General features: G+C 37.8%; 1 long non-coding RNA gene across 50 annotated transcripts; it reads right to left on the reverse strand.

The window, feature by feature from the left end:
* Positions 1-2,460: 2,460 nt before the first annotated feature.
* Positions 2,461-25,346, reverse strand: LOC122295390. Of its 50 annotated transcripts, XR_006238044.1 has the most exons (7): positions 8,626-25,344; positions 6,364-8,519; positions 4,952-6,252; positions 4,799-4,862; positions 4,392-4,441; positions 3,020-4,147; positions 2,461-2,881 (listed from the first exon to the last, which is right to left on the reverse strand). It is a non-coding gene; the product is annotated as an uncharacterized LOC122295390 (long non-coding RNA). The 50 variants fall into 50 exon arrangements; XR_006238033.1 differs by having other exon boundaries at positions 3,020-6,252; positions 8,626-18,972; positions 19,076-19,138; positions 19,263-25,345; XR_006238021.1 differs by having other exon boundaries at positions 3,020-6,252; positions 8,626-18,972; positions 19,076-19,138; positions 19,246-25,345.
* Positions 25,347-25,871: the final 525 nt, after the last annotated feature.

A 25,871-nucleotide genomic window follows, 5' to 3' on the forward strand; every position in this document is an offset into this window, starting at 1 on the left:
TTGTGAAATATTATTTTATTATCTTGAAGCAAGAATTACAAAAATTTGACACTTTGCCTCATTCTTCAAACGCTCTTGTTCTTCAAGAATCTGCATAGCATTCCTATCTAAAGGGATGAGCAATCGAAAAGAAGATTTAAGCAAGGATTTTAAATTCTTATTCTCTTTCTTTATTGATTTTATCTTCATGTTGGACTCCAGAAGAAGTCGCTGAAGTATAGCAATATTCTCATGGAGATTGTCAACTCCACAAATTCTGGATTGCAGTCGGCGAGAAAATGCGACAATGGATGATGAGTATCGGGTACCGAGACTCACAAGCTCATAGATAGCTTCATTATCTGACCTACGAGTCAGATCATTATATTGCATGATAGCACCTTTGGTAGAAGCAGGAACAGCTGATGAATGAGGTGCAGAATACCTCATATATTGACCCTGAGAAGATTGTTGAGCCATTGCAGAGAGAAATTGCAGGATAAGAATGCAGAAAGAGATTGCAGAGTAGTATGATTATAGAAAAGTGAAGAAGATGAGATGCGAATGAAGATGAACTGAATATCTCTTTTATAGAGAAAATTATGATACGACATCTCTCGTGAAGCAAGAGAAAAGAGATGGAATATAGCTTCATAGCTCTGCGGCGTCTGACAGCACGCCTGACAGCTGCGGTGCCTGACACCTACAGAGGAGTTAAAAATCCAGTGCTTGTCTGATCTTAAAAGGCTGGCCACCGTTTTTTTTAAAAAATGAGGTTAGCGGTTCTAACTGTGTTATTTATAAGAACTCCAGAAGAGTACAACTCCAGAAGCAGAAAGATCCAGTTGTGATTATTTTATCAACATAGATCAAGTCCACAGTTAGTTGGATGTACAGATGCAATTTATCTTTCAGATACACACAAGAAGATCATTGCAATTCATGAGAAGAAAGTTGAAATTGATATCAAGAAGGTACGGTCAAGTAAAAATCTGGCAGATTTATTCACTAAAGTATTACCAACTGCAACATTTAAGAAGATTATGCAGAACATTGGAATACGGAGGTTTGAAAACCTGTTATCATGCACTTTTCAGGGGAAGTAATGTCTTGAAGACTTGTATTGATTGTACTCTTTTTCCTTCGCTAAGGTTTTATCCCACTGAATTTTCCTTTGCAAGGTTTTAATGAGGCAATCCTAAAGCACTCGGCGATACACATGAATAATACACATGAATACTGTACTCTTTTTCTTTCGCCATTGATTTTTTCCTACATAATTTTTCCTTAGCAAGGTTTTAATGAGACATTCTTTAAATATGGTCATCCAAAGGGTAAGTGTTATAAACTATCTTGAATTGTATGACCACATTTATCTAGTCGTCAAATGCATAGTGCATAGTGCTAGCATAGTACTAGCATAGTGAGTTGGTCGACATATTCATAGTGTATAGTGCTAGCATAGTACTAGCATAGTGAATTGGCCGACATATGCATAATGCATAGTGTTGCATATGCATAGTATTAGCATAGTACTAGTATAGTGAATTGGCCGACATATGCATAATGCATAGTGCCAACATAGTAACTGGCATAGTGAATGGTCGACATATGCACAGTGCATAGTGCCAGCATAGTAACTGGCATAGTGAATGGTCGACATATGCAGTGCATAGTGCCAGCATAGATAGTAAGCTAACATAGTTCCCTTTGTACGCCTATATATATCGTTGAATTCTTTAAGAAATTCATAAGTTTCATAACCTTTCTGAGTTCTATCTCTTTCTCTCCTTTTAAAAGTTTTATAATACGTTATGGCTCTCTTTTCTCTGACTTCATAACACAGCTCTCTCTTTTCTATGACTTCATAACACGTGTTATGAAGTCATAGAAAAGAGAGCCATAACGTATTCTAAAACTTTTAAAAGGAGAGAAAGAGATAGAGTTCAGAAAGGTTATGAAACTTATGAATTTCTTAAAGAATTTAACGATATATATAGGCGTACAAAGGAAACTATACTAGCTTACTATGCAGTACTATGCTGACATATACACTGTGCATATGTCAACCATTCACTACTATGCTAGCACTATACACTGTGCATATGTCGAACATTTACTATGCCAGTTACTATACAGTACTATACATTTGACGACTAGATAAATGTGGTCATACAATTCAAGATAGTTTATAACACTTCCCCTTTAGATAACCATATTTAAAGAATATGTCTCGTTGCACTGTGCATATGTCGAACATTTACTATGCCAGTTACTATACAGAAATATGCATTTGACGACTAGATAAATGTGGTCATACAATTCAAGATAGTTTATAACACTTCTCCTTTAGATAACCATATTTAAAGAATATGTCTCGTTAAAATCTTGCCAAGAAAAAACCCTATGAGAAAAAACTAATGGCGAAGGAAAAAGAGTACAGTATTCATGTGTATCGCCGAGTACTTTAGGATTGCCTCATTAAAACCTTGCAAAGGAAAACCCAGTGGGATAAAACCTTAGCGAAGGAAAAAGAGTATAATCAGCACAAGTTTTCAAGACATTACTTCCCCTGAAAATTGCATTATAACAGGTCTTCAAGACATTACACATGCAGTTATGCCCATATCCATCCACTGTTGAGAACAGGCAGTTTTATTTGCTCCGTGAATCCAGTCTCAGTTTGGAGTTGGCAGGTCAGAAGAAATATTCAGTGAACATAACACTCTTTAGTCCTCGCTCAAGTCAGGCCAATTAATTTAAATTCAACAGGCTATATGGAATAGGTTTAGAAATGATAGTAATACATATCTCTGTTCCAATTGAAGAATTCCAAATCCTTCTCAAGATGCCAGCTATACTAGAGCCCACCGTGGAAAATGGCAATACTCCACCTACAAATCTATGAAATAAATCAAACGCAGCATCGTATGTCAGATAAACTTATATGTGGTTAAGGTCACTAAGATATTTGAGGTGAAAGTGTGTGTCTTTGTACTCCTATATATGAAATCCAATAGATCTGGACAAGTGAACCCACCCCGCTAAAATTCTGTAGCAATGCCAGAAAGATTTACGTATAAAATTACGTATGGAACAGGAGCCGTCCTAAGAGAAAAACATATCTACACCCAAGGCCACCAAGCCAACCTACCATAGAGGAATGGATCATGTTAGACACTGGTAACCTGCCACCAACCACCCAAAAATGAAATGATAGTAATACATATCCATATTCCCATAGAAGAGTACCAAAACCTTCTTGGACAGCCAACTTTGCTGGAACCCAACGTGAAAACAAGCTGTATCACACTGCCAAATTTAAGAAATAAATCATAGCATTGTGCTAGAGAAAAAAAAAAATATTTGTGCTCAAACAAGTTGGCCAAGCATAAAAAATGTGTGTACATACATGAACTCCTATAGAAGAACACCAAACAGATCTGTACAAGCCAACTTAATATGCAAAAATGCTGTAGCCCCCCCACCCCTCAAGAGGACCCTCGATGCCTTGAGTACAAAGCCAACCATTGAAATTTTTAAACGTTTTAAGCACCTAGTAAGCAATTCTTCAATGGCCAGGAAGGGGATAAGCAGATATCTGACACACAAATTATGAACTCCAGCAATACAAGTTAGTCCGTGGAAAGCTTGGGAAAATATACGCATCTCATCTACATAAGAACAGATACGAAACCTGCTTTCTTCCGGCCCAAAGATGATTTTCCTTTATGACCATAATCAGGTCAGAAACTCTTATAAATTAGTTGTCCAAGAAGGTTATGAGGTCACCAACACAGAACGACCAAAGAGCTCAAAAAATCATGTCGTAGTTCATAATCTTCAAAAATTCATATGCCTAAAAATGACCCTTAAGACTAATTGGACAAGCTGATAAATAATTTCCAGAAAATCATACTCTATCGCTACAGTTAAACAAAGGCTTAATCAAAATTTTCTACTAGACATGACAGGAGTTCATTCTTTGTAAATCCTTAAGATAGTAACTTGACTACAACAATGTCGAAAGTCTTCCATATAGAATGCATGAGGAAACAATCTCAGGCATGTACGAACCTAACATTCAGTGTGAGACCACTTCCAAAGCCACCACCACTTGGACAACAACCAAATCACAATAAATCAAAATCTTGCATAAAGCTCCAACCTGCAAAAAATGTCAAAATACTGAATGGAAAAACCAATCATCTTAATGCATAACGAGTTGTGCACATTCAAGTAGATGCTGGTAGAAACAGGAGCCAGGACAAATGAGCTGATAAGCTCTGCAAAAAGTAGTCAACAGACAGCCACCAATTTCTGAATACTTTCCCAAAGATTCAAGCTTTCCATGCTGGCCAACCAAAAAATAAAGGACAATGATAAAAATTTCTGCTCCTATGAAAGAATACCAAATTGGTATGGAGAAGCCAACTTTGCTGGAATCCACTGTGATAAAAACCTAGAAACATGAACCAGGATCAGCATGAACCAGGTCAGAAACTCTGATAAATTAGTTGTCCAAGAAGGTTATGAGGTCACCGGCGCTGCACGACCAAAGACCTCAAAAAACCACTTAAAAATCATATGCCTATAAAGGAACCTCTGGACCAATTTACAGGAAGAAAAATAATGGTTCAAACAAGTAGAAAGACTGCCTAAGGAAAGCGAGATTGACAAAACTTCCTTCAAATCACACTCTCTCGCTGCAAATAAATATATTTGTCCTCCTATAGATGAAAACCACAAGATCTGCAAAAGCGAACCCACCACGCTAAAATTCTGTAGCAATGCCAGAAAAATCTACAGAAAAACTCACGTATGGACAAGGAACCATCTTGAGAGAAAAACATATCTGCTGCACCCATTGTTACGAAGCCAACCTACCATAGAGGAAAAGATCATATCACACACTGGTAACCTGCTAGCAACCAACCAGAACGAAAATGATAGCAATACATATTTGTCTCACCAGAGAAGAATACGAAATCCTTCTCGGATAGTCGACTTTGCCAGAACCCAATGTGAAAACAAGCTATACGGCACCGCAAAAATCTAGAAAATAAATCATAGGATTGTGCTCAAGAGAAAGATGAGCCAGGACAAATGAGCAGATAAGCTTTGAAAAAGTAGTACGCATGCAGCTGCCAATTTTCGAATACTTTTTCTGCTTCTATAAAAGAATACCAAATCGGTATGGAGAAGCCAACTACACTGGAATCCAATGTGATGAAAAACTAGAAACAAGAACCAGGATCAACACGCTGATTGCTGCTGCAAAAATATACCGCGTGGATGTGGCCACCTTCTCCCAAATACAATCAAATTAATTTTTTTTGTAAGTATTTACAAAATGTGTTGGGTTCTTAGACATGCAGCTGTGCCCATATCCTTTCACTGTTGAGAACATGCAGTTTTCTTTGCTCTGTGAAACCAGTCTCACGCGTTGACCTCCTATCTGAAGCGAGACCTGACTTGAGAGCCAAATCTGATGCAGTCTCAGTTTGGAATTGGCGGGTCAGCAAAAATATTTAGTGAACACCACACTCTCCGCACTCAAGTCAGGCATATTAATTTAAATTCAGCACGCTATATTCAAGGTCACCATGATTGGAATAGGTTTAGGAATGATAGTAATACATATCTCTGTTCCGATAGAAGAATTCCAAATCCTTCTTGAGACTCCAACTATACTAGAGCACACAGTAGAAAATGGCAGTCCTCCACCTACAGATCTTTTTTTTTTTTTTTTATAAGTAAAATAGTTATATTATCAAAAACGTAGGCAAAAGCCTGATACAAAGATTAGTGACCAGTTCTAGGTTTGATCAATGGATATAAGGAATTCATGCCACCTACAAATCTATTAAATAAATCAAACGCAGCATCGCATGTCAGATAAACTTATAGTTAAGGTCACTAAGACATTTGAGCTGAAAGAGCGTGTATGTATTTTTACTCCTATAGATGAAAACCAATAGATCTGGACAAGCGAACCCACCCCGCTAAAATTCCGTAGCAATGCCAGAAAAATTTACATATAAAATTACGTATGGAACAGGAGCCATCCTGAGAGAAAAACATATCTGCACCCATGGCCACCAAGCCAACCTACCAAGAGGAACAGATCACGTTACACACTGGTAACCTGCCACCAACCAACCAAAAATGAAATGATAGTAATACATATCCATATTCCCATAGAAGAGTACCAAAACCTTCTGGTACAGCCAACTTAGCCGGAACCCAACGTGAAAACAAGTTGTACCACAACTGCCAAATTTATAAAATAAATCAGCCAGAGAAAGGAAGAAAAAAAAAAAAAAAAAATTATTTGTGCTCAACCAAGCCGGGCAAGCATAAAAAAAGTGTGTACATACTTACTCCTATAGAAGAACACCAAACAGATCTGCACTAGCCAACCTAATATGCTAAAATGCTGTAGCCGGCCCTTGATGCCTTCAGTACAAACCCAACCATTGCAATTTTTAAGCACCTAGTAAGCAATTCTTCAATGGCCAGGAAGGAGGTAAGTAAATATCTGACACACAGACTATGAAACAAATCCAGCAATACAAGTTAGTCCACGAAAAGCTTGGGAAAATGTACGCATCTTAGCTACATAAGCATAGATACAAAACCTGCTTTCTTCCTGCCCAAAGATGATTTTCCTTTATGACCATAATAAGTTCAGAAACTCGATAAATTAGGATTCCAAGAAGGTAATGAGATCACCAACACAGAACGACCAAAGAGCTCAAAATATCACGTTGTATTTTATAATCTTCAAAAAATCATATGCCTAAAAATGACCCTGAAGACCAATTGAACAAGTAGAGAAATAATTGTTTAAACAAGTAGAAATACTTCCCCATGAAAAGGAGACAAGAAAAAATTCCAGAAAATCATACTCTCTCGCTGCAGTTAAAAAAGGCTTAATCAAAATTTTCTACTAGACATGACAGAAGTTCATTCTTTGTAAATCATAAAGACAGTAACCTGGCTACAGCAATCTCCAAAGTCTTCCATATAGAATGCATGAGAAACAATCCTAGGCATATACGAACATAACATTCAGTGTGAGACCACTTCCAAAGCTACCAACACTTGGACGACAACCAAACCACAACAAATCAAAATCTTGCATAAAGCTCCAACCTGCAAAAAATGTCAAAATACTGAATGGCAAAACCAATCATCTTAACGCATAACGAGTTGTGAACATTCAAGTAGATGCTGGTAGAAACATGAGCCAGGACTGATAAGCTCTGCAAAAAGTAGTCCACAGACAGTCGCCAATTTTCGAATACCTTTCCAAAGATTCATGCTTTCCATGCTAGCCAATCAGAAAACAAAGGACAATGATAAAAATTTCTACTCCGATGAAATAATACCAAATTGGTATGGAGAAGCCAACTTGCTAGAATCCACCATGATAAAAACCTAGAAACATGAACCAGGTCAGAAACTCTGATAAATTAGTTGCCCAAGAAAGTTACGAGGTCACCAGGACTGCACGACCAAAGACCTCAAAAAACCACTTCGTAATTTATAATTCTCAAAAAATCATATGCCTAAAAAGGCACCTCTAGACCAATTTGCAAATTGTTCAAACAAGTGGAAAGCGAGACAGAAGAAATTTCCAGCAAATCACACTCTCGCTGCAGATAAACATATTTGTCCTCCTATAGATGAAAACCACAAGATCTGCACAAGCGAACCCACCATGCTAAAATTCTGTAGCAATGCCAGAAAAATATACGGAAAAAATCACGTATGGACAAGGAACCATTACCATCCTGAGAGAAAAACATATCTGCTACACCCATGGTTATGAAGCCAACCACCTTAGAGGAAAAGATCATGTCACACACTGGTAATCTGCTAGCAACCAACCAGAAAGGAAATGATAGTAATACATATCTGTGTCACCAGAGAAGAATACAAAATCCTTCTTGGATAGTCAACTTGCCGGAACCCAATATGAAAACAAGCTATACCACAAAGCAAAAACCTAAGAAATAAATCATAGGATTGTAGTCGAGAGAAAGATGAGCCAGGACAAATAAGCAGAAAAGCTTTGAAAAAGTGGTCCGCATGCAGCTGCCAATTTTCGAATACTTCGCAAGAGATTCATGCTTTCTGAGCTAGCCAACCATAAAAGAAAGGTCAATGATTAAAATTTCTGCTTCTATAAAAGAATACCAAATTGGTGTGGAGAAGTCAACCCCGTTGGAATCCACCGTGATGAAAATCTAGAAATGAGAACAGGCAGTTTTCTTTGCTCCGTGAAACCAGTCTCTGTTTGGAGTTGGCAGGTCAGCAAAAATATTCAGTGAACATAACACTCTTAGTCCTCGCTCAAGTCGGTCCAACTAATTTAAATTCAAAAGGCTATATTCAAGGTCACCATGATTGGAATAGGTTTAGAAATGATAGTAATACATATCTCTGTTCTGATAGAAGAATTCCAAATCCTTCTCGAGATGCCAACTATACTAGAGCCCATCGTGGAAAATGACAGTACTCCACCTACAAATCTATTAAATAAATCAAACACAGAATCATATGTCAGATAAACTTATATGTCGTTAAGGCTACTAAGACATTTGAGGAAAACGAGCATGTATGTCTTTTTACACTTACAGATGAAGACCAATAGATCTGGACAAGCGAACCCACCCTGCTAAAATTCTATAGCAATGCCAGAAAAATTTACATATAAAATTACGTGTGGAACAGGAGCCGTCTTGAGAGAAAAACATATCTGCACCCATGGCCACCAAGCCAACCTACCATAGAGGAACAGATCGTGTTACACACTGGTAACCTGCCACCAACCAACCAAAAATGAAATGATAGTAATACATATCCATATTCCCATAGAATAGTACCAAAACCTTCTTGGACAGCCAACTTTGCTGGAACCCAATGTGAAAACAAGCTGTACCACAATGCCAAATTTATGAAATAAATCATAGCATTGTGCTAGAGAAAAAAAAATATATATATTATTTGTGCTCAACCAAGCAGACAAAGCATAAAAAAAGTGTGTACATACTTGAACTCCTATAGAAGAACGCCAAACAGATCTGCACAAGCCAACCTAATATGCTAAAATGCTGTAGCCCCCCCACCCCTCAGAGGACCATCGGTGCCTTCAGTACAAAGCCAACCATTGAAATTTTTAAACGTTTTAAGCACCTAGTAAGCAATTCTTCAATGGCCAGGAAGGAGGTAAGCAGATATTTGACACAGATTATGAAATCCAGCAATACAAGTTAGTCCACGGAAAGCTTGGGAAAATATACGCATCTCAGCTACATAAGCATAGCTACAAAACCTGCTTTCTTCCTGCCCAAAGATGATTTTCCTTTGTGACCATAATCAGGTCAGAAACTCTGATAAATTAGTCGTCCAAGAAGGTTATGAGGTCACCAACACAGAACGGCCAAAAAGCTAAAAATATCACGTCGTAGTTTATAATCTTCAAAAAATCATATGCCTAAAAATGACACTCAAGACCAATTGGACAAGTAGAGAAATAGTTGTTCAAACAAGTAGAAAGACTTCCCAACGAAGAAAATCACACTTTCTTGCTGCAGTTAAACAAAGGCTTAATCAAAATTTTCTACTAGACATGAGAGAAGTTCATTCTTTGTAAATCATTAAGACCGTAACTTGGCTACAGCAATGTCCAAAGTCTTCAATATAGAATGCATGAGGAAACAACCCCAGGCATATACGAACCTAACATTCAGTGTGAAACTGCTTCCAAAGCCACCAACACTTGGACAACAACCAAACCACAATAAATCAAAATCTTGCATAAAGCTCCATCCTGCAAAAAATTTCAAAAAATACTGAATGGCAAAACCAATCATCTTAAGGCATAACGAGTTGTGTACATTCAAGTAGATGGTAATAGAAGCATGAACCAGGGCAAATGAGCTGATAAGCTTGGCAAAAACTAGTCCACACACAGCCGCCAATTTTCGAATACTTTTCCAAAGCTTCATGCTTTCCACGCTAGCCAACCAAAAAAGAAAGGACAGTGATAAAAATTTCTGCTTCTATAGAATACCAAATTGGTATGGAGAGGCCAACTTCACTGGACTAAAAACCTAGAAGCATGAACCAGTATCAACATGAACCAGGTCAGAAACTCTGATAAATTAGTTGCCCAAGAAGGTTACGAGGTCAACAGCACTGCATGACCAAAGACCTCAACTTCATAATTTATAATCATCAAAAAATCATATCTACCAAATGAGCAGATAAGCTTTGCAAAAAGTAGTCCGCACGCGGCTTCCAATTTTCGAATACTTTTCCAAAGATTCATGCTTTCCAAGCTAGCCGACCATAAAAGAAATGTCAATGATAAAAATTTTTGCTTCTACAAAAGGATACCCAATTAGTATGGAGAAGCCAATTACGCTGGAATCCACCGTGATGAAAATCTAGAAACAAGAACAGGATCAACATGCTGATTGCTGCTGCAAAAAAATACCACGTGATGCGACCACCCTCTCACAAAATTTATCAATTTAGTTTCTTTTGTAAGCATTTACAAAATGTGTTGGGTTCTTAGACATGCAACTGTATATCCTTCCACTGTTGAGAACAGGCAGCTTTCTTTGCTCCGTGAGACCAGTCTCATGCGTTGACCTCCTCTCTGAAGTGAGACCTGACTCAAGAGCCAAATCTGACGCAGTCCCAGTTTGGAATTTGCAGGTCAACGGAATTATTTAGTGAGGCTCAAGTCGAGCCTATTAATTTAAATTCAAGAGGCTAGCTATATTCAAGATCACCATGATTCCAATACGTAAAAGAATTGATAGTAATACATGTAACATATATCGGTTCCGATAGAAGAATTCTAAATCCTTCCCGGGACACCAACTTTTCTAGAACCCACCATGGAAAATGTCAGTAATCCACCAACAAAATATATGACCCAAATAAAAGATAGTATCGTGTTTTAGATAAACATATATATGCTTAAGGTCACCAAGACATTTAAGCTAAACTAGCACGTACACATTTGTACTCCTATAGATGAAAACCAATAGATCTGCACAAGCTAACCCACCAAGCTAAAATTAAGTAGCAATGCCATAAAAATCTACGGAAAAAAACACGTATGGAACAGGAGCTGTGCTGAGAGAAAAACATTTCTGCACCCATGGTCATGAAGCCAACCTACGATAGAGGAAAAGATCATGTTACGCACTGGTAAGCTTCCAGCAACCAACCACAAAGGAAATGGAACCTAGCGTGAAAACCAGCTTTACGACAGTGCCAAAATCTATGAAATAAATCATAGGATTGTGCAAGAGCGAAAAAAATTATTTTCGCTCAACTAAGCCGGCCAAGCATGTGGACAGAATGATCAAAGACCTCAAAAACTTACGTCGAAAATTTAAAAAAAAAAAAAAAAAAAAAAAAAAAAAAAAGAAAAAGAAAAAGAAAAACACTTCTAACAAATCACACTCTCTCGCTGGCATTTAAACAAAGGCTTAATCAAAATTTTCTAACAGAAGTGACAGAAGTCCATTCTTCATAAACCATTAACACAGGAACTTGGCTACAGCAAATTACAAAATCTTCCATATAGAATGCATGAGGAAAGAATTCCAAGCATATACCAACCCAACATTGAGTGTGAAACCGCTTCCAAAGCCACCAGCTCTTGGACAACAACCAAACCCCAATAAATCAAAATCTTGCATAAACCTCCAACCTGCATAAAAGGTCAAAATACTGAATGGCAAAACCAATCATCTTAAGGCATAACGAGTTGTGCACATGCAAGTAGATGCTGGTAGAGACATGAGCCAGGACATGAGCTGATAAGCTTTGCAAAAAGTAGTCCACGCACATCCGACAATTTTCGAATACTTCTCCAAAGATTCATGCTTTCCATGCTAGCCAAGCATAAAAGAAAGGACAATGATAAAAATGTGCTCCTATAAAAACCAAACTGGTCTGAAGAAGCCAACTTCTCTGGATTCCACCGTGATAAAAAGATAGAAACATAAACCGGGACCAACATGCTGATTGCCGCTGCAAAAATATACTGTGTGGATGCGGCCGCCGCTTTCAAATACTATTAATTTAAATTCAAGAGGCTATATTCAAGGTTACCATGATTGCAATATGTAAAGGAAATGGCAGTGATACATATCTCTGTTCTGAAAAAAGAACGGAATCCTTCTCGAATCGCCTTCGATAGAACCCACCGTGGAAAATGGCAGTACTCCACCAACAAAATCTATGACATCCACTATGTTCTCAAGGTCACTAAGACATCCAAGCTAAAAGAGCGTGCATGCATTTTTTGTACTGCTGCTGTTGAAGAAAACCAAAAGTTCTCCACAACGGACCCACCACGCTAAAATGCTGTAGCAATGCCTGCAAAATCTACGGAAAAAATCACAATATGGAACAAGAGCGTGAGAAAAACATATATGCACTCATGGTCACGAAGCCAACCTACCAGAGGGCAGCAACCAACCACAAAGGAAATGATAGTAATATTTATCTGTGTTCCCATAGAAGAATACCATGGACAGCCAACTTTGCCGGTGGATAGTAATATTTATCTCTGTTCTGAAAAAAGAATTCCAAAAACTTCGATAGAACCCACCGTGGAAAATGGCAGTACTCCACCAACAAAATCTATGACATCCAAGCTTCTATGTTCTTTTTTTTGATAAATATCCAAGCTTCTATGTTCTTCTCAAGGTCACTAAGACATCCAAGCTAAAAGAGCGTGTATGCATTTGTACTGCTGCTGAAGAAGAAAACCAAAAGTTCTCCACAGCGAACCACCACGCTAAAATGCTGGTAACCTGGCAGCAACCAACCACAAAGGAAATGATAGTAATATTTATCTGTGTTCCCATAGAAGAATACTCCCATAGAAGAATACCATGGACAGCCAACTTTGCCGGTGGGTTGAAAACAAAGCCGCATCATATCGCCAACACGTATGAAATAATAAAGGATCTTCAGAGAGAATTATTTGTACAAATAGATCAGCGTAGTGGCCATTACTATTATTATCGTCGCCGCCATCTGTTTCAGATTGGGAATTTCCAATTATCCCTGTTGCATGACAAATCAGATGTATCACCCCTATATCAAAATAGGCAGCCAGATTTTTTTCTATAGAAGTTAGAAGTTGTCAGTTTATCAAACGAAAAATCCACGAATGGGAATTTCCATTGCTAGAGTAATTTTTCTTGAAACCGTTGCCTAGCTCTTTGATACTATATCCAAAATATTTCTATAGAGTAATAGTGTGCGCTGATGCCAAGTCAGTATAACCGTAAGGGGTTGTTGGAATTTTTACAACCACTTGCAACCACTTGCCTCCCTTCACCCCCCAATGGGTATGGTCTCCTTTTACTACAGGACATTTTGTCAATCCTATCTTTTACTCGAAGGGATTCGTAGAAAACGATCGTCCCTTCGAAGCATTTACCGAATGATTAGTTATGAAAGAAGAATTTTGTAAATGTGCTCATGTATGAAGGTTCTGAGAACAAAATGGCAATTATCGATCATTGTATTGAGACAGACCACTCATAGCTGCAAGAACTGAGGTACATCTGACATAAAAACATTAATAAATAAATAAATCATTACTTTCAAAAGGACCATCGAGCACCATCACCATATCTAACATTACTTTTATATTTATAGAACTCTTGTTAACTAGTGATACGGAAATTGTGAAGTAGCATTCCAAACATTATCACGTCACCATTTATAACACCATAAAGTAATCCTGTAGAAGAAAACTTCGTGATCTGGATAGGGAATGAATCCTCCATAAGATTGCAATATATTCTTTCTATACAATAAATCCTCAATATCCATTAGAAACTTGTATTTGTGATCGTAGTTACCAAGCCAGCCGTAAAGGAAAAGAAATTGTGACAAATTGGTTACATGCCAACCATCAATTAAAAATAAGGCAATGCTCCATATTTGTAACCCAGTACAAGAAATCCGTCATAGAGCATTAACTACCATAGCTATATCCCCACACAATCCAACAATTCAAATCAATTCTGACTTTCCTCCCACTCAGAGCGCAATCACAATCATATCCAAATCTGTTACATACCTTACCAAACAACAAAAAAATCCCAAAGTCCAATGAGGCTGTAAATGACACAGCTTATCATCTTAAGGTCTAACAAGTATGGCAAACGTGCAAGTGGATTCTGGTAAAAACATGAAGTGCAACCACACTTAAAAAGCATGCAAATGTCTTAGATAACAGCCAAACAAAAATAAAGAATATATAAAGGGCAAGTGGATTCTGGTAAAAACAAATGAAAAGCATGTGGGAAATTGAGAAGCAGATGAGAACATATAGAACGCCCTAGTTAAAACCCACCCCCTGGCATTTCCTGATCCCTTGGAATTAATTATTTAGGCCACGCAGATGCAGCCAGACAATATAAAGACTAGATAAACAAATGAAGAGCATGTGGGCAGTTGTAAAGCAAAAGAGAACAAAAAGAACGCCTTAGCTCAAACCCATTGCATGACATTGGATTAAAATGATTTATTTTGGCCACACAGATGCAGCCTGACAATATACAGTGTAGATAAACAACAGAAAAGCATGTGGGAATTTTTTTTATCCACAAACTAGACATGGCCCAGGTACACATAAAATATACAACAGATGAACACAATTACAAGCTACGCGCTGTGGCATTTGGGAAATTGATAAGCAGAAGAGAACATAAAGAACAAAATAGCGTAGCCATAGCTCAAACCCATTTCATGGCATTTGCATGACACCTTGAAATTATTTATTTAGGCCAAGCAGATGCAGATTGAAAATTCACACAATGTAGATAAACAAAAGGAAAGCATGTGCAAAATTAAGAAGCAGAAGAGAACATAAAGATCAAAACTACGAAGCCTTAGATCAAACCCATTTCATGGCATTGCCTAACCCCTTGAGAAGTAATTATATCAACCACACAAATGCAGCATGACAATACACACAAAGCGGACAAGCGAATGAAAAGCATGTGGGAAATTGAGAAGCTGAATAGGATCACCCCTTGAAATTTTAATTTAGGCCGAGCAGATGCAGCCCAACAATACAAGCAATGTAGATAAACAAATCAAAAGCATGTGGGAAATTGGGAAGCAGCAGAGAACACAGGCAACAAAATCACGTAGACACGCAGATGCAGCCTGTCAATATACAAAGTATATAAGCAAACGAAAAGCATGTGGGAAATTGAGAAGCAGAATAGAACATAAAGAACAAGATCGCGTAGCCTTAGCTCAAACCCATTTCATGGCATTGCACAACCCCTTGAAATTATTCATTCAGGCCACAAAGATGCAGCCTGACAATACACACAATGTAGATAAACAAATGAAATCATGTGGGAAATTCAGACGCAGATAAGAACATAAAGAATGGCTTAGTTAAAACCCATTCCCAGGCTTTTCTTTATCCCTTGGAATTATTTATTTAGGCCACACAAACGCAGCCTGACAATATACAGTGTAGATAAACAAATGACAAGCATGAAAGATATTGGGAAGCAGCAGAGAACACAAGGAACAAAATCACGTAGCCATGGAGATGCAGCCTGTCAATGTACAAAAAGTAATAAGCAAACGAAATGCATGTGGGAAATTGAGAAGCAGATGAGAACAAAAAGAACAAGATCACGTATCCTTAGCTCAAACCCATTTCATGGCACTGCATGACCCCTTCAAATTATTCATCCAGGCCACTCAGATGAAGCCTGACAATACACACAATGTAGATAAACAAATGAAAAGTAAAGGGGATATTGAAAAGCAGAAGAGAACAAAAACAAAATCACAAAGCCATAGCTCAAAACCATTTCGTGGCATTGCCAGACCCTCTGGAATTTTTTTTTCAAACCACTCAAATGCAGCCTGACAATACAGAAAAAGTAGATGGGCAAATGAAAACCATGTGGGGAAATTGAGAAGCAGAAGATAACATAAAGAACAAGATCACTTAGCCATAGGTCAAAAAACACAATCCATGGCATTGCATGACCCCTTGAAATTATTCATTCAGGCCACCCAGATGCAGCCTGAGAATACACACAATGTGGATAAACATAAGAAAAGCAAGGGAGCTATTGAGAAGCAGAAGAGAACATAAACAAAATCACAAAGCCTTAGCTCAAACCCATTTCGTGGCATTGCCAGACCCTCTGGAATTATTTATTCAAACCACGCAAATGCAGCCTGACAATACACACAAAGTAGATAGGCAAATGAAAACCATGTGGAAAATTGAGAAGCAGAAGAGAACATAAAGAACAAGATCGCTTAGCCTTAGGTCAAACCCATTTCATGGTATTGCATGACCCCTTCAAATTATTCATTTAGGCCACCCAGATGCAGCCTGACAATACACACAATGTGGATAAACAAATGAAAAGCAAGGGGGATATTGAGAAGCAGCAGAGAACATAAACAAAATCACATTGCTCGAACCCATTTCATAGCTTTGCCTGACCCTTTGGAATTATTTATTCAAACCACGCAAATACAGACTGACAATACACAGAGTAGATAGGCAAATGAAAACCATGTGGGGAAATTGAGAAGCAGAAGAGAACATAAAGAACAAGCTCCCGTAGCCTTAGTTCAAACCCATTTCAAGGCACTGCATGACCCCTGGAAATTATTCATTCAGGCCACCCAGATGCAGCCGGACAATACACACAACGTAGATAAACAAGTGGATATTGAGAAGCAGAAGAGAACTTAACAAAATCACAAAGCCTTGGCTCAAAAACATTTCGTGGCATTGCCCAACCCTCTGGAATTTTTTATTCAAACCACTCAAATGCAGCCTGACAATACACACAAAGTAGATGGGCAAATGAAAACATGTGGGGAAATTGAGAAGCAGAAGAGAACATAAACAACAAGATAGCTTAGCCATAAGTCAAACCCATTTCATGGCATTGCATGACCCCTTCAAATTATTCACATTGAGGCCACCCACATGCAGCCTGACAATACACACAATGTGGATAAACAAAAGATAAGCAAGGGGGATATTGAGAAGCAGAAGAAAACATAAACAAAATCACAAAGCCTTAGCTCAAACCCATTTCGTGGCATCGCCTGACCCTCTGGAATTTTTTATTCAAACCACGCAAATGCGGCCTGACAATACGCACAAAGTAGATGGGCAAATGAAAACCATGTGGGAAATTGAGAAGCAGAAGAGAACATAATTAACGTCTTAGCTCAAACCCAATTCATGACAATGCATGACCCCCTGAAATTATTCATTCAGGCCACCCAGATGCAGCCTGACAATATACGCAGTGTAGATAAACAAATGAAAAGCAAGGGGGATATTGAGAAGCAGAAGAGAACATAAAGAAGAAGATAGCGTAGCCTTAGGTCAAACCCATTTCATGGCATTGCATGACCCCTAAAAGTATTCATTCAGGCCACCCAGATGCAGCCTGACAATACACACAATGTAGATAAACCAATGAAAAGCAAGGGGGATATTGAGAAGCAGAAAAGAACACAAACAAAATCACAAAGCCTTAGCTGATACCCATTTCATGGCATTCCCTGACCCTTTGGAATGATTTATTCAAACAACGCAAATGCAGCCTGACAATACACACAAAGTAGATAAGCAAATGAAAATCATGTGGGAAATTGCGAAGCAGATCAGAACATAAAGATAGCCTAAGCAAAAACCCATTTCCTGGCATTTCCCGATCCCTTGGAATCATTAATTTAGGCCATGCAGATGCATCTTGACAATATACAGTGTAAATAAACAAGTATGAAGCATGTGGGAAATTGGGAAGCAGCAGAGAACACAAGAAACAAAATGACGTAGCCATGCAGATGCACCCTGTCAATTCACAATAAGTATATAAGCATTCAGGCCACACAAAGTAGGTAGGCAAATAAAAACCATGCGGGAAATTGAGAAGCAGAAGAGAACATATAGAACGCCTTAGCTCAAACCCATTTCATGGCACTGCATGATCCCTTGAAATTATTCATTAGGACACCCAGTTGCAGCCTGACAATACACACAATGTAGATAAACACACGAAAAGTGTGCGAAATTGAGATGCGGAAGAGAACAAAAAAAGAACAAAATAAGACCTAGCTAAACCCTTTTCATGGAATTGCCTGTCCCCTTGGGATTATTTATTTAGGCCATGCTGACACATCCCGACAATACACAATGTAGATAAACAAATGAAGAGCATAAAAATCGAGAAAGCAGAATAGAATTTTTTTTTTTTTTTTTTTATCGGAAATTGAGCAGATGAGAACATAAAGAATGGCTTAACATTTCCAGGCATTTCTTTTTCCCTTGGAATTATTTATTTAGGCAAATGAAGCCTGATAATATAGTGTAGATAAACAAATGAAAAGCATGAAGGAAATTGGGAAGCAGAGCAGAGAACACAAGGAACAAAATCACATAGCCACGCCGATAAAGCCTGTCAATACACAAAAAGTATATAAGCAAACAAAACGCATGTGGGAAATTGAGAAGCAGAAGAGAACATAAAGAATAAGATCACGTAGGCTTAGCTCAAACCCATTTCATGGCACTGCATGACCCCTTAAAATTATTCATTCAGGCCACCCAGATGCATCCTAACAACGCACACAATGTAGATAGATAAATGAAAAGCAATGGGGATATTGAGAAGCAGAAGAGAACATGGACAAAATCACAAAGCCTTAGCTCAAACCCATTTCATGGCATTGCCGGACCCTTTGGAATTATTTATTCAAACCACGCAAATGCAGCCTGACAATACACACAAAGTAGATTGGCAAATGAAAACCATGTGGGAAATTGAGAAGCAAAAGAGAACATAAAGAACGCCTTAGCTCAAACCCATTTCATGGCACTGCATGATCCCTTGAAATTATTCATTTAGGCCACCCTAATGTCACCTGACAATACACACAAAGTAGATATAAACACATGAAAAGCGTGTGGGAAATTGAGAAGTGGAAAAGGAAAAAAAAAAAAAAATCACGTAGGCTTAGCTCAAACCCTTTTTTCATGGCATTGCCTGAACCCCCCTGGGATTATTTATTTAGGCCATGCAGATGCAGCCTGTAGATAAACAAATGAAGAGCATGTGGGAAATTGGGAAGCAGAAGAAATTTTTTTTTTTTTTTAATCGGTAAAATAAAAAGTGTTGGGGTTCTTAGAAGTGCAACCCTGCCCATTGACCTACTTCCACCGTCGAGAACGGAAAGATTGCTTTGCACCGTGAGACGCACACTGACGTTCTCTCTGAAGCGAGACCTGACTCAGTCTCGGCTTGGAATATTGGCCAGAAAGATTGAAATATTTAAGTGCTGCGTTACCCCAACATTCTGTGCTCACCCTCGCTTTAGTTGGGCGAGAAGTAGAGGAGAAAATGAAGAACAAAATCACATAGCCTTAGCTCAAACCAATTTCACGACATTGCCTGACCCCTTGGAATTATTTATCTAGGCCATGCAGATGCAGCCTGACAATACACACAATGTAAATATGCATATGAAAAGCATGTGGGAAATTGAGAATCTTAAGAGAACATAAAAAAACAAAACATGTAGCCTTAGCTCAAACCCATTTCATTTCATCACCTGACCCCTTGGAATTATTAATTTAAACCACGAAATTGCAGCCTGACAATACATGATAAGCTAATTGTGGGAAATTGAGAGGCAGAGGAGAACATAAATAAAGAACGCCTTAGCTCAAACCAATTTCATGGCATTCATGACCCCATGAAATTATTTATCTAGGCCACACAGATGCAACCTTACACACAATGTAGATAAACAAATGAAAAGTATGTGGGAAATTGAGAAGCAGATCGGAACATAAAGAATGGCTTATTTAAAACCCATTTCCTGGCATTTCTTGATCCCTCGAAATTATTTATTTAGGCCACGCAGATGCAGCCTGTCAATATACAGTGTAGATAAACGAATGAAAGGCATGAGGGAAATTGGGAGCAGCAGAGAACACAAGGAACAAAATCACATAGCCACGCAGATGCAGCCTATCAATACAAAAAATATATAAGCAAACGAAAAGCATTTGGGAAATTGAGAAGCAGAAAAGAACATAAAGAACAAGATCGCTTAGCCTTAGCTCAAACCCTCTTCATGGCACTGCATGACCCCTTGAAATCATTCATTCAGGCCACCCAGATGCAGCCTGACAACACACACAATGTAGATAGATAAATGAAAAGCAATGGGGATATTGAGAAGCAGAAGAAACATAGACAAAATCACAAAGCCTTAGCTCAAACCAATTTCATAGCATTCATGACCCATTGAAATTATTTATTTAGGCCACACAGATGCAACCTGACAAAACACACAAGGTAGATAAACAAATGAAAACATGTGGGAAATTGGGAAGCAGCAGAGAAGACAAGAAACAAAATCACATAGCCACGCAGATAAAGCCTGTCAATACACAAAATGTATATAACCAAACGAAAAGCATGTGAGAAATTGAGAAGCAGAAGAGAACATAAAGAACAAGATCGCATAGCCTTAGCTCAAACCCATTTCATGCCACCCAGATGCAGCCTGACTATACACACAATGTAGATAAACAAATCAAAAGCAAGGGGCATATTGAGAAGCAGAAGAGAACATCATAAACAAAATCACAAAGCCTAAGCTCAAACCCATTTCATGGCATTGCCTGACCCTTTGGAATTGAAAACCATCTGGGAAATCGAGAAGCAGAAGAGAACATAAAGAACAAGATCGCGTAGCCTTAGGTCAAACCCATTTCATGGCATCGCATGACCCCTTCAAATTATTCATTCATGCCACCCAGATGCAGCCTGACAATACACACAATGTAGATAAACAAAAGAAAAGCAAGGGGGATATTGAGAAGCAGAAGAGAAGATAAACAAAATCTCAAAGCCTTAGCTCAAACCCATTTCATGGCATTGCCTGACCCCTTAGAATTATTTATTCAAACCAAGCAAATGCAGCCTGACAATACACAAAGTACAAAGGCAAATGAAAACCATGTGGGAAATTGAGAAGCAGAAGAGAACATAAAGAACACCTTAAAGCCCAAACCCATTTCATGGCATTGCATGACCCCTTGAAATTATTTAATTTAGGCCACCCAGATGCAGCCTGACAATACACACAATGTAGATAAACACATGAAAAGCTTGTGGGAAATTGAGAAGTGGAAAAGAAAAAAAACGAACAAAATCACGTAGGCTTAGCTCAAACCCTTTTTTCTTGGCATTGCCTGACCCCCTGGGATTATTTATGTAGGCCATGCAGATGCAGCCTGACAACAATACACACAATGTAAATGAACAAATGAAGAGCATGTGGGAAATTGAGAAGAAGAGAGAAATTTTTTTTGATCGGTAAAAAATGTGTTGGGGTTCTTATAAGTGCAATCCTGCCCCTTGACCTTCTTCCACCGTCGAGAACGGAAAGATTTCTTTGCACCGTGAGACGCACGTTGGCGTTCTCTCTGAAGCGAGACCTGACTTAAGAGCCAGATCTGACCCAGTCTCGGCTTGGAATATTGGCCGGGAAGATTGAAATATTTAAATGCCACGTTGTCCCAACATTCTGTGCCCGCCCTCACTTTAGTTGGGCGAGAAGCAGAAGAGAAAACAAAGAACAAAATCACGTAGTCTTAGCTCAAACCAATTTCATGGCTTTGCTCCCTTGAAATTATTTATCTAGGCCATGCAGATGCAGCCTGACAAAACACACATAGTATATATGCATATGAAAAGCATGTGGGAAATTGAGAATCATAAGAGAGCATGAACACAAAAAATATATAAGCAAACGAAAAGCAGGTGGGAAATTGAGAAGCAGAAGAGAACACAAAGAACAAGATCGCGTAGCTTTAGCTCAAACCCTTTTCATGGCATTGCATGACCACTTGAAATTATTCATTTAGACCACCCAGATGCAGCCTGACAATACACACAATGTAGATAAACAAATGAAAAGAAAGTGGGATATCGAGTAGCAGAAGAGAACATAAACAAAATCACAAAGCCTTAGCTCAAACCCATTTCATGGCATTGCCTGACACTTTGGAATTATTTATTCAAACAACACAAATGCAGCTTGAAAATACACACAAAGTAGATAGGCAAATGAAAACCATGTGGGAAATTGATAACCAGAAGAGAACATAAAGAATGCCTTAGCTCAAAACCCATTTCATAGCACTGCATGACCCCTTGAAATTATTCATTTAGGCCACCCAGATGCAGCCTGACAATACACAATGTAAATAAACACATGAAAAGCGTGTGGGAAGTTGAGAAGCAGAAGAGAACAAAAAAGAACAAAATCACGTAGGCTTATCTCAAACCCTTTTCATGGCATTGCCTGACCCCTTGGGATTACTTATTTAGGCCGCGCAGATGCAGCCTGACAATACACACAATGTAGATAAACAAATGATGAGCATGAAGGAAACTGAGAAGCAGAAGAGAAAATTTTTTTCAGAGTAAAAAATGTGTTGGTGTTCTTAGAAGTGCAGCCCTTGAATTATTTATTTTCAGAGTAAAAAATGTGTTGGTGTTCTTAGAAGTGCAGCCCTTGAATTATTTATTTAGCCACGAAGATGCAGCCTGTCAATACAAAAAAAGTATATAAGCAAACGAAAAGCATGTGGGAATTTGAGAAGCATAAGAAAACATAAAGAACAAGATCACGTAGGCTTAGCTCAAACCCATTTCATGGCATTGCTTGATCCCTCGGAATTATTTATTTAAATCACAAAAATGCAGCCTAACAAGAGAGACAACGTATATAAGCAAATGAAAAGCATGTGGGAAATTGCAAAGCAGAAGAGAACATAATGAACAAAATCACGTAGGCATAGCTCAAACCCATTTCGTGGCATTGCATGACCCCTTGGAATTATTCATTCAATCCACGTGACAACAGTGTAGATAAAGAAATGAAAAGAAAGACTACTCAAAAGCACGCAGGAAATTTTTTTTGATGAATAAATAAAAAGCACGCAGGAAATTGAGAAGCAGAAGAGAACATAAAAGATAAAATCATGTAGCCTTGGTTCAAACCCATTGCATGACCCCTTGTTAAGCCCTCAACAAAAGAGCCTTTTAAAACCGGCCTCAAATTTCGAGGCAAACCAACAAGAAATGCAAGTGCACAGGCAGAAAATTTCTCCTTCTTTTAACTCAATTCTCTTTAAAGTTTTAGGCCTCATTTAGTTACCAATAAGATGAGATCAAAATTAAATAAGATGAGATCAAAATTGAATAAAATATTGTTAAAATATAATTTTTTAACATTATTTTTATTTTAAAATTTTAAAAAAAAAAATTATTTATTATATTTTATGTAAAAATTTAAAAAAATTATAAGAATTATATAGCTTTCTTTTAAGAGCTCAAATCAGGAGATATGAACAGCTTACCATCACACGCACCAATTAAACATTATTACCCAAGATCAAGAATGGTCCATGAAAGATGTTAACTTCGAAAGGAAATCCAAACCTACACTTGTATTCGTATTTGCTGAAATTAACACACTTGTATAAGAAGAAGAGATCATATCCAATAAGAAATGCAAGAATTTCAGACCAATCATCAACAAACGTAATCCAAAAGTATCATATGAAACCGTCACTCCTTCTCCATAGCATCAAGTCGGATTCGTAAGTAGCAGAACTGAAAAACAATATAAAAACAAAAAGGATAGCCATTTTTCTTTTATAATAAGAGATTTAATTACTAAGAATAGGCACAGTCCAAATTCACAAAAAGTATACGAAGGAAATACCTACTACACTCTAGAGACAAAAACAGATTCAGTACATTATCGTCCCTCCTTACAAAAATCCTAGCGACAAACACAACTTAGAAAAGAAAATATTCCGAATTTCTCCGAGAAAAACTCAACCTTTACCATCAGAAATCAATTTTTCTTCATCGACAACAACATGATAAGAAATCCATCACCAACGACGACAAGTATTGAAAGAAACTCCCAATCTTTAATGAAAAAGAAAATTCCATTTCAGCCAACGGACAACATAATTTGGAGACAAATCCAGATTTGGCAATGAAGATGATGGACGCTGCATCAAGAAAAAACCAACACGACGAAGATCACATCCTTTCAAAAATGCAAGATTCTGAAACGAACCATCAAAAGACGCAACCCAGCAGCATAATATAAATCCCAACAACTATGAAACCGTCTCTTTCTCCATAGCATTAGTATGGATAAGCAAGAAGCAAAAAAGAATTACCGATTCCTTCTGAAATCACTTTTCTTCATCGACAAACGATATCATAAGAAAACCATCACCCACGGTAACTATTGAAGGAAAACAAGAAACGCAGAAACCTTCATCGTTACCATCTGAAATCAATTTTCTCCATCGATAAACGATATCATAACAAAACCAGTAACGATGGTAAGTGTTGAAGGAAAATCCGAATCTTTAACGGTAAAGAAAATTCTTCCCTTTCCCCCAACGGCCAACGAAATTAGAAGAGAAAATCCAGATTTCGCAGCGGAGATGATCGGCGATGCATCAAAAAACATAAGACGAAGAAGTTCACAAACTTTCAAGAATTCAAGAATTTCGAAACCAATCGTCAATAAAAACACAACCCAACAGCATAATATAAATCCGAACGACTATGAAACCGTCGCTCTTCTCCATAGCATTAGGACGGATAAGCAAGAAGCAAAAAACATTACCGATACCATCGACAAACGATAACCATTGAAGGAAAATCCGAACTTTAACGGGAAAGAAAATTCTTCCCTTCCAGCCAAAGGACAACGCAATCAGAACAAAAAGCCAGGATTTCGCAGCAAAGATGATCGGCGATGCAACAAAAAACCTAACGCAAAGAAGACCACATCCTTTCAAAAATTCAAGAATCTCGAAACCAATCCTCAATAAAAGGACAATCCAAAAGCATAATATAAATCCGAACGGCTATGAAACCGTCGCTCTTCTCCATAGATTTGGAACGGGTGCGCAAGAAACAAATCTATAACGAAAACAATAAAAAAAAAAACAAAAAACCTTCCCTTTCAGCTAACGTACAAAATAATTGGGAGAAAAGAACCAGGATTTCACAAGGAAGATGATCGGACTCGCACCAAAAAGCCCAAACGAATATCTTCCCCAAGAGCAATCTTACACCTCAAAACCAAAAACGAAGGAAACTAAAGTTAGAAATACGAGGATCTGAATTAAGATGTGGGTATCTTTTATAGGCAATGGGGGGAGTCGGTCAGGAAAGGCGGTGGAAACACGTAATCGTATTCCAAGTCGGTTACTTTACGCGGAGTCAAATCTTGTGCGGTTCTTTTTCAACTTCCACGCAATGTTTAAATATTGAAAATATTGTATCATTATTAAATATTAAATATGTCTATATATTTTTATTTTTTTATTTTTTATTTTTTAATAATTAACAAAGTGATTATTAATAAATCTATATTTTTTTTATTTCTCTCTTAATGTTTAATATTTAAAGATATTTAAAAAATTCTTAAAAATGATAAAAATAAAAAAAATTCATTTATATTCGTGTATATATTTAATAAATATATTTGATAGTTCACCTCACCTTATCAAAAAAAATTTAAATGATTTCCATCACTGCCCTTCTTATCCCACGTTTCTATTGTTTTTTTTAAAAGATCAGATAAACATGTTTTTTGCAGGTAAAGTAGATAAACATTGACTTGAATGTGAAGGTGAATGAAAGAAATCTCGAGGGGACGGGAAACTTCTGGAGGAGGTTTTGAAATGATGACTTGCCTTGACG

The sequence above is a fragment of the Carya illinoinensis genome, chromosome 15, assembly GCF_018687715.1.
Source record: "Carya illinoinensis cultivar Pawnee chromosome 15, C.illinoinensisPawnee_v1, whole genome shotgun sequence".
NCBI classification, from domain to species: domain Eukaryota; kingdom Viridiplantae; phylum Streptophyta; class Magnoliopsida; order Fagales; family Juglandaceae; genus Carya; species Carya illinoinensis.